The sequence below is a fragment of the Zingiber officinale genome, chromosome 11A (assembly GCF_018446385.1).
Source record: "Zingiber officinale cultivar Zhangliang chromosome 11A, Zo_v1.1, whole genome shotgun sequence".
Lineage (NCBI taxonomy): Eukaryota > Viridiplantae > Streptophyta > Magnoliopsida > Zingiberales > Zingiberaceae > Zingiber > Zingiber officinale.
The window spans coordinates 8608516-8619511 of NC_056006.1; the positions used below are offsets into that span (position 1 = coordinate 8608516).

Consider the following 10996-nt stretch of genomic DNA (forward strand, 5'->3'; position numbering starts at 1 on the left):
AGACGAACGGCGCACTCGGACTCAACCTTAGATCGCGGAACCAAGCCTCAGGACACACAGATCGAGAGAGGGAAGAAGGAGAAGAGCAGAATGTTCGAGTGATTCTGAACGAGGAACAGAGGTGCAATATTTATTCACTTCGAAGCAGTAAGCATTGCTTCGCCAATGAACAAAAGCGTCGATTCCGCAGGATACTGCTTCGCTAGCGAAGTGCGTCGCTTCCTCATGCGTGGGACAGAACCAAACCTCGCCAGGTGTGTCAGTTCCGGGACAAAACCAAACCAAAACAAAGACGGGCAAAAACAAACCAGGCCGCCTGCAAGCGTGAGGCCCACGAGCTGGGGATTTACACCCCCCTCTGATCGCGTGCATCGCACCCGATTTATGGATTTCCGGCTCGAACCCACCGAAATCACCTGATTTGGGCTCGACCCGCGCATGCATGTAGGTCCCCTTAATTTTGCTAAGCAAGGATGGAAAGAATCTATATATAAGGTCTTCCAACCTTCTTAGCTTAGCAATGTGAAACTAAATGCATTCACATATGCATTACTATAACAACTAAAACAAAAAAAAAAATACTTTGAATTAAACACAAAACTCAACAATATATAGCACTTTGAAATTTTAGTATTTAATTACTTTAAATTTTAAGTTGTATAATATCTTTAAATTATTATACAAATTTGAATGCAAAATAAAAAAGTTTAGGGTATTGCACTAGTTAATAAATAATATATAATTCTATAAAAAATTTTATGTAAGATGTTTATTTTTATTTTCTAAAAATCTATTTATTCAATTATTAAAAACATATATTACCAAATATACATGGTAGATTTAATGGTAATTTGTCTATTTATATTTATATCTAGATATTATCAATTCTTAATAAAAAAAAGATAGATCCGCTACCTTAGCGGCCCCCTTAGTGCCAGCCTATCAATTCTTAATAAAGAATATATAAACAATGGGTGTTATAATACTTCATAATGTTAAACACTATTATGAAGGTGTATTATCATTTGAACACACTTTGAACGCGTTAAAGTAATATTGGGTGAGCCAGTCAGAATACTTTGAACGCGTTCAAATAATGTGGGGTGAGTCAACCAGGATACTTTGAAAGTGTTCAAGTAATATGGGGCGGGTCAATCAGGATACTTTGAACATGTTCATGTATATTTTTTTTAATTTTATTTATTAAAAAAATATAAATTTAAAAAATTAAAAATTAAATATGGACTTGGTGGTATAAACATCTATTTTATTTAATAAATATATTAAAAAGTTTTAATATTATTTTTAAAAATAGTAAAATTATTTTTTAAAAAGTAAGATTATTATTAAAAAAAATAATAATAATTTAAATATCTTAAAATATATTTATTTAATATTGTATAATTTTAAGATAATTGAGTGGAACGGTAAAACCCATAAATAATGAGTATTAATGTTAAAAGAAATGTGGGTGAAAGAGACATGTGATAGTGGACCTATACATTTTGATGAGGTGGTGAATGTTATAATGATGATGCATTTTGGATGCTCTTAGCTAGAATTAACCTATCTATTATTTTTATATAATAATTATAAAATTACATTAAAAATATTAAATTTTAGTTTTAAAATTATTCTAAATAATATTTAGTTAAAGCAATTAATGTATATAGTTTAAATCAAAGAAGTTGAAATAATTATAATACTAAATTCATCTTAACTTTCAATGAGATTTTTTTTCTTCTATTTATTGTATATGATTGATTTTTTCTATACGCTTGTCTCATCAAGTTTGATCGATCAACTCGGTTCATATGTTCATCTCAATTAGAATTTCTAATTCTTGGTCCACCTAGTAGACTCCAAGTACTTTTATACATACTTTGTATGATTGCCTCCTCTTCTTTAAGATAGTTATCGCTTAAGGTACATTGAATTTGTCGAACACTAAATGGGTTCAAGTCACATTCGAACCCCCTCAAGTGAGTGAAGGTCAGTCACTGGAGTTTCGATATGGCTTGGACTGGGATATAAGAGCGGTTAGATGCATAGGTCGAGCTTTTCTTTTCATCAAAGGCAGCAAATTATGCATTACTTGGTTGGGAAGGCTTTGTTGCTTGTAGTGTTGTAATGTAGCCAACTGCAGAGTTGATCGATCGAAACGTAGTACAAGGAACGATCTCGTGTTCAATGTGGTGCGTCGGCATCTCATGGTCAAGACCTAAAAACACTGACCGAAACTCACCGATGAAGACAATTCATCATAAAAACTGTATAAGATTATCTAAGTGGAAGTAGGCCACCTTACAAAATACCGAAAGGCGCATTATTCCATCTACATGTCAAGAAAGGCAACTCAAAGAAACACACAAATGGAAAGAAAAATATCGAACTTGTCTGAGATGTAGTTGTGCTGTCCAGAGTTACTAGTTATGATGAAAATTTTCACCCCTATTTGTGTCATACGTAGAAGGTTTACCACCAAAAGAATGTGGTATCACCAAAATAATGATAGAGCATGGAGCATATAATAAGCATGAGCTACCGATTAAGAAGTTAAATTGTATGCTACTACCTGTGACCTCTAAAGTATATGTAGTTTTCTCTTTGATTTCCTCTATATGATACTCCATCTATATAATCATAAATGATTATGCTATTAATCCTCTATCCTCGTATTACACCCTGTTTGTCACATGCTCGTTCGGATGCTGCGATTTACCTCCCTCGTGATGGCCTTGGGTTGGGTACGGCGGGGGCGCTAGGGGCGAGCGTTTCGCCTTTTTGCCACAATAAATGATTATGCTATTGGTCCCTTCGGATGGGTTTAGTGGCTAGCGTATGAGGTGTTGTCACAATGAGGTCTGGGGTTCGAATCTCGGCAAAGTCGAGATAAATACCTCCCTTATGTGCTAGTAACTATTCTAAAGGCTAGTAGCCGTCCATAATTTACTTCATCCTTGTTGGCTCTGGGATAGGTTGGCGGGGGCGCTGGGGCGAGCGTATTCACCTTTTGCCATAATAAATGATTATGCTATTGACCCCACGAGTCATCCGAGTTGGTATATGGTGGGATGCTTACCAAATGAGGTCACGGGGTCGAAACTCGGGACTGCTGGGACGTAAATCTCCTAATCCTGTGCAACTCACCCCACCTGCCACATGCTCGCTTGGATGCTGTGATTTACCTCTCTCGTGATGGCCTTGGGTCGGGTGTGGCGGGGGCGCTGGGGGCGAGTGATTTCACCTTTTTTTGCCAAATAAATGATTATGCTATCAATTAGGGGTGCTCTGGTTATGACGTTGTTACCCATTGACTGAGGTGCCAGGTTCGAGCCCTCTCCTGCATAGGCTCTTATCAATTTAAGTCCCCAATTTGGGGCACTGTTGACTGAGGTGCCGAGTTTGAGCCCTCTTATCAACTCTTTATCCGTTGGATACGTAGTACTGAGGCTCCCAAAAAAATCCCTTGGGGGGGGGGTTTCTAAGGTATGGGGCCATGAAGCGGTGGGCCCAGTCACGTTAAAAAGCTTACCCTATCTTAGTTTTGTCACCGGGACCATGGTGTCCCGGTTGGACATCCAAGTTGTCTCCTAGGCACCTGCGGTTCGAACCTCAGCTACGACTTATTTGTAGGAATTTTTCCTCCAAGTGGAGGGCGTAATCAAAGGATGCTGGGCTTTTGGGCTGGCCACCGCGTGTGCTTCTCGATTTACCCCGGTGGTGGAAAACTTCCATGGGACCGGGCCGGTCACCCCAGAGATAGTCAATGAGGCTAACTGAGATTATCATTTTTGGGTTGGTGGGGGCGCTGGGGGCGAGCATATTCGCCTTTTTGCCACCATAAATGATTATGCTATCGCTGGGCGAGCGTATTCGTCTTTTGTCACCATAAATAATTATGCTATAGTTCTCGAGCGGTGCGGTGATTAAAGCATGAGATGTTATGACATGAGGTCTTGGGGTCAAAACTCGGTGTGCCCAAACATGCTTCCCCCATGCCTTGCCACCTACACTAATGACTAGTAACCATCTGTGATTTCCCTTATCCGTGTTGGCCTAGGGACGGATTGACGGGGGAGCTATGGGCGAGCGAATCACCTTTTGCCACATAATGATTATGCTATGTCACTATTCCAAAGGCTAGTAGTCACCCGTAATTTACCTCTTACGTGTTGACCCTGAGATGGATTGACGGGGGCGTTAGGGGCCAGCGTAATCACCTTTTACCACCATAAATGATTATGCCCCCTTAGGTGTTGCCATATGGGCTCTTAGAGTCGAAACTCAGTGTATTTGAACATGCTTTGCACCATACCTTAGCCACCTACACTAATGGCCAGTAGCCACTCGTGATTTACTTTCTTTGTATTAGTTTAAGGAGGGATTGGTGAGTCAGAGATGAATGAATAACCTTTTACCATATAAATATATTATGATTATGCTATAGCCCGATATTCTAATTTCAAGGAAAAACTAAGGATAGATATATAAAATGATGGACCATCAAACTAAAAATTATGAGCCATGAATTTAAATATCTATATCTAAATTTTTTTCCTAAATTTTTTTTCCTCCGTCCATCGTATACTCTATTATAATATAAGAGAAAATAATGTGTCTTTGCCTGAAAATCTTATTTGGATGTTCTTGTTTGGCATGCTATTGAAGTTCAACATAGTTATACAATCACAATTATATTATAAATTCGGTAGCATTTTCTTGTCCAACGAGTTATTTATCGAAGCGACAATAAAAAAAAAACAATTATATAAAAAAACAAACATATTAATTAATAAATTTACCAAACTATTAATAAAAAATAAATCAATTTAATAATCTAACATATTTATAATTAAATCATTTTATCGAATTAAACTAACTACTACTCAATTAAACTGATTAACATGAATCTTTTAACAAAAAATGAGTTAGAGGAAAAAATTTTAAGTAAAATTTTAAGTATACATTAATTCATTCGTGGCACATCATTTTATGTGCTCATCGTGTTTATTTCTAATTTTTCCTTGAGATTTTTTTATTATTACTCAATCTTTTAATTAAATGAATCTAATTAATTAATTCTTAATTAACTAATAAAAAAAATTAATTAACATATTGATTACCTAGTCCGTTCACGGCGGAAGATTGCGCCGGGAATCTACAGGTGCCAAGAGGCCATTGTTTGATTACCTTTATAATCTTTTCAAACGCTAATTTGTCTCTTTTTTTTAATAATAAAAAATAAAACAATAGCCCAATATAGGGCAATGAGCATCTTTAGATTTCTTATCATCTCTGCAAAATGAAGTACTCTGTTTTAATCTTATATTTTATTATAGTGATATGGCTGAGAGGATTATTTCTTATTTAATCTCTCTTAATTCCAAATTCATATTCGAAGCGTTGTAACTATATGTGTGAATAACTGTTTTGGTTAGTTTAAATAATAAATTATATAAAATTCTCTTTGGTTATCAAATTAATTTTAGTTAATTTTTTATTTATCTCTCTCTATATATATATATAAGCATTTTTAAATTGTAGTATTCCATTATTTTAAGTTGTATTATATCTTTAAACTATTATACAAATTTAAATGCATATAATAATGTTTATCAAATATACTGAAATTTGATATTCTAATTTAAAATATGTTATAAATTTTATACTATTTATATTCAAATTCTAATATGTATACTAAATATCAACTTATTAAATTAATATGATATCAAATTTTTAATATAACAAATTTTTAATATAATTATATATATTTCAGTATAATATATATAATATATCAAAATTTTTAATATTTTTTCTATCTAGCATTAATATATTTGTGAGCGGGTTGTACACTGTCCAATCAAAATTTTGATATTTTTTCTAGCTATCCTGACGTTAATATATTTGTAAGTGGGTTGTATTACTATCCAATCAGTGACATGCTCACGATAGAAAAGATACAATATATGAGTTGGTATATAGTTGTACATTGTCATCCTCCTCTACCAATTTGTTGGAGAATGATTTTTGATACTCATCCAGATAGTTGGAATGATAGTAATGAATGCATAGCAACCCTTATTGAAGGAGGAACATTAAAGCATAACAGAATTATGAAGATGCTTGATTCACATAGGGTAACCAATATATTACCATTTCTTATCATACTCAACAACTTTTACAAAATTAGGTGTACTACACGAGGAAGAAGATGGTGATCCTTCCGAAACCTCTTTTTCTTTGACATTTTGATTGGTTTTAGAACACAAAACACAATCACTACAAAAACTAAAAAAAAGACAGCCAAGTGAACTCTCATGTTCTTCATTCTTTTTCAAAGTGAATTGAAATTTCTTATATTTTAATAAATAAATAAGTAATCAAAATTTCAATATTAATAGTGAATAATATTCTAAAAGTCCATCTAAATTTTAATGTAAATTTATTGATCCTGTCCGAACCAAGAGTCAGCGGACGCTGGGCACGTGGCGCTCTCTGCTGGATCCTCGAGTACTCCGGCGAACCTGCAACAAAACCGAGCCGGGAGGGGTGTCCCGGCGACGGTCCTCCGACGCTCAAGTCAAGCGAGGAATGACAAGAAGGTAGCCTCAAGATGAAGACGTGCATACCTTCGGTGAAGAAATGGAGGCCTTATATAGACCCCTCGAAGAAGCCTGGGCGCGCCAATCAAAGCAGCCACCTGCATTTGACCATGCCCAGGCATGGGTCTGTCAGAAGGGCCATGCCCAGATATGGACCCGTCAGAAAAGGCGTCCATGAGGCCATACTGCTACTGTATCAACCTTTCCATGATGTGACGGCAAGATCCTCCATCGTGCGATATTATGTACGGCCTAATCATCAGACATGCTTCTGCCGATATTCCATATCCCGAGCCGAGCGCATAGGCCGCTCGGCCGCCTTTTTCTCCCCTCACCCTTATTTTGTCCGGGCGGGTTGCCCGCTCGGCTCTTTGGTCCCTGCCGTTCGGGCTCCCGGTCGGCCCTTCGATCCTCCTGCCTTGGCGTCGGAAACCCAAACCCATGGATGGGTTATCTAACTTCGCTCGGACATACCCGGATGATCGGCTCGGCCATTAACCGCTTAGTCAGCCCTTCATCGGTTCTCAAGCTGAGACCTTTCAGGAAGTGGGTTCCCCATTCTTACTGCCGGATCATTTATCATATAATTCTTCGTCCAATTATAAGAAAAATAGTCATTCTAAAATTAATTGGATGTTTTCAACCGCCTTTATTATGGAATTTATCTAAAGAAGCTTTTTTTTACCGTTCCAAAATATTTTATCCCAACAATATGGAAGCCCTTTTAATTCCTATATTAAAATTTTTACATACTAAAATTTCGGTATAGTAGTATATTAAATATTGAATTATTAAATTACATATTAATGCCGTATCATAATTTTTAGTATGCCATATTTTCGGTATAATTTAATGTATTTTAGTATGTTATATACAATATATTAAATTTTTTAATATTTTTTCTATCCTAACTGAAACATCCCAAAACTAAGAACTACATGTCATAGTAGAGAAGTTTTTTTTTTATATATATATTCATTTACATGTACAAAAGTTTTAAATCTCTTTACAGTCAAAAGTTTGATTGTACATAAGATTCTATGGTCCAAGACAGTGTGTCTTAACTTCCATCTCCTTCCCTAGATCATTCTGTCTTTGTGCCATCTGCCAATGTCTTATTATCATTTTCTTCTCCTGTACAAGTTATATTGTGAGTCCAATGACCCAGCAAGTAGAATTCCAAAAATAGATATGAGATAAACTTTCAAGGTTTGTGCAATGAATAGAAAGAATTATAACATAGAAAGAAACTTCATAAGCATAAAAGAATAGTTATGGGGTTAATGTGGTGTACCTGTCATAGAGCTTAGTCATTTAACCTTAGGAGGTACCTCTTTAGGTGTCAGTCAATTTCAATCAGTCATCAGTCATCAGTTGGGTGGGTCCGCCTTGGAGCTCATCGCAAGACACCCAATCCGTACTACACCACGTAATCCCATACTATTCTAATTATCCTTATTCATAAGTTATACATGAGAAAAAACCTATCAACAATCACACTTACCATTCAATTTCAATAGCAGACAATCATTTGAAACATATACCTCATAGATCTATATATTTCATTACTTCATGATTCTGTCCGTGGAATGGAGGACTTCAAACATTTATTCAACAATGAATTAACATTAATTCTTATTCATTACTTCAACACATTTGCATTCAGTCCTTTACGTGTTTACAAATGAAGCAACACATAATCCATTTAGAAAAACATTCACTTCTTTAATCTATACCTAACAAATTTTGCATATTACTGAACAACAAATATCAAATTGCCAATCATAAACATTTATCCATATTCCTTACCTCAATGTATCACACACATCCCTTCCACTGGAAGGAAACAATAAATTTCCAAACATAACCATTCTATCTTTAATTCCACATGTCAGCCCACCTCAAACCGGAAGACATTCTATTACAAAACTACTCAACAAGATTGCATAATTATGGAATAGCAAACATCAACACTGATCACTACCAAAATTATTACACAACTAGTTAAAATTATAAACCACATCAATCTAAGCTCAAACCACCTATCTAATACTGGATTAGGAGATAATTTCTTGCAAAACACACAAGCTATAATGAAATTTCAGCAACACCAATAGAAACAAACAGAAATTCCAGCATACCAAGTTTATTCTCTTATAATCCAGTATACTTTAATCTGTACACAGAATTAATGTTTTTACAAATCTATTACATAATTTCAGTAATTACAAACATCTCGTTAGAAAATGAAACCAGTTATGAGTTACCAACTTATCCTCCTAATTCCTGTATCACCTTCTACATGAACTAGCCAAGATAGAGGCACATCTCAACTATCATATTCTGTTCTACTAAAGCCTACCGAGAATCTAAAATCTACAACAGAAATCAAATTCATCTAACACAAACCCAATTCATCAATGCCTAATTAACAAATTTCGGCAGGAAACAACAGGAGGCAAATTCAATCTAAAACCTTGTAAAGATTCTGGAAATAGAGTAAAAACAAATAGAGAATAGCATCCCGAATCAAACCACCAAAAATTGTTCTAAAATCTCAGGAACTCTAAAGAACCAAGCTAAACTTTTAATGATTTTAGATACCATTATAAATCAACAACACTTACCGCAAGAAATCCAGCAAGAAATTCTGAAATCAATTCTAGTTACAAGTTAATTTATTAAGAGAGTTGAATCACTAAATCAACGCAAGAACAATCTGAGCCTTTTTAAGAGAACAGGAACGGGACAAATAAGGGAAAAACAGAGCCTACCAGTTCAATACATGCAATGGTAACAAGATCTTGCTGCATACTAAGAACAGAGCATCTTAAACAAAGGAAAACAAGCAATGCCGATGAAATTTGCTTCGGAAAATCCCTAGAAAAGCTCAATCCTATAGCTACCACGGAATAACACTTGCAAGAAAATCCATAGGTATAATTGCTTAAACTTGCATTCAATACTTGATCTAGCCACAGAAAATCATACAATCGTTTAAAATTGAAGAAATCTCGCAGATCAAATGAAATTCACAATTGAAACCCTAGAAAACTCTACCCTGTATCTACCATGGAAGACCACTTGCTTAGGGATTTCTTTCTACACTATAGAATACCATAATCTAAAGAAACACTGACAGTCACTAACCGATATCACATCTGAAAATCTTAAAGAAGCTCAGTCCTATATCTACCATGGGATAGTACTTGCCTATCCCGAGCTCCTTCGCCGGAATCGTGCTCACGCCTTGCCCCTCTCGATCCCCTTCGCCGAAATCGCGCGCACACCCTTGCTTCTCTCGAGCTCCCTCGCTAGAATGACCACCGCTCGGAACCATCGCAAAACATTAGTCAGCCCATCACAATCTTTGATCCATAGAGTTAGTTATTAATCTTAACATAACCTTCTTTAATAAATTTTTAATAAAAACATTCCCTAATATTTTCTTGGTAATAATAATTTTATTAAAATTTCTAATCCAAATTATTACACTAGCATTCATATATTTGCGAGCAGACTTTATCACCGTCCAACCAGTGACATGCCCACGGCTTGCAAGGAACATTGAAGCATAACATTGCACACAGGGCAACAAGGCAACAAGTATCTTTCCATTTTTTATCATCCTCTGCTGCCCTTATCCTTATGAAATATGGTACTCTTTTTCAAACTTATATTTTTTTATAGTTATATGATTGAGAGCATTATTTTCTATTTAATCCCTCTTAATTCCATATTCGAAGTGTGATTGGAACTATATAAATGTGAATGGTTAGTTTAAATAATAAATTATAGAAAATTTTGTTTAGTTATCAAATTAATTTTAGTTAAATTTGTTTTATTTGTCTCTAAATATACCAGCATTTTTAAAACATAATATTTAATTATTTTAAAATTTAAGTTGTATCTTATCTTTAAACTAGGGGACCGATAAAGTAGCGGATCTACTTTTTTAAAACTATTATACAAATTTGAATGTAAATAAAAAAATTTATTAAATTATGGTATACTGAAACTTCGGTATTTTAATTTTTGATGTTATAAATTTTATATCGTTTATATTTAAATTCTAATATCAATATAGTATATTGAATACTGAATTATTAAATTACATATTAATACCGTATCAAAATTTTTAATATACTATATTTTCATTATAATTCAATATTCCAATATGTTATATACCGACTATCAAAATTTTTGATATTTTTTTCATCCTAATATTTATATATTTACAAATAGGCTCTATCAAATAGAGGTGTACAAGGTATAGGTTGGCAGTTGTACATTGTCATTTTCATATATCAACTTATTAGAGAATGAATTTTTATACTGATCCAAACAATTGAATGTAGCTGGTGTCACATATGTGAGATGCTTGATAACTC

General features: G+C 34.6%; 1 long non-coding RNA gene across 1 annotated transcript; it reads right to left on the bottom strand.

Moving 5' to 3' along the window:
- Nucleotides 1-7549: 7549 nt before the first annotated feature.
- LOC122032945 lies at nt 7550-10120 on the bottom strand. Its single transcript, XR_006126257.1, has 2 exons — nt 9756-10120; nt 7550-7739 (listed from the first exon to the last, which is right to left on the bottom strand). It is a non-coding gene; the product is annotated as an uncharacterized LOC122032945 (long non-coding RNA).
- Nucleotides 10121-10996: the final 876 nt, after the last annotated feature.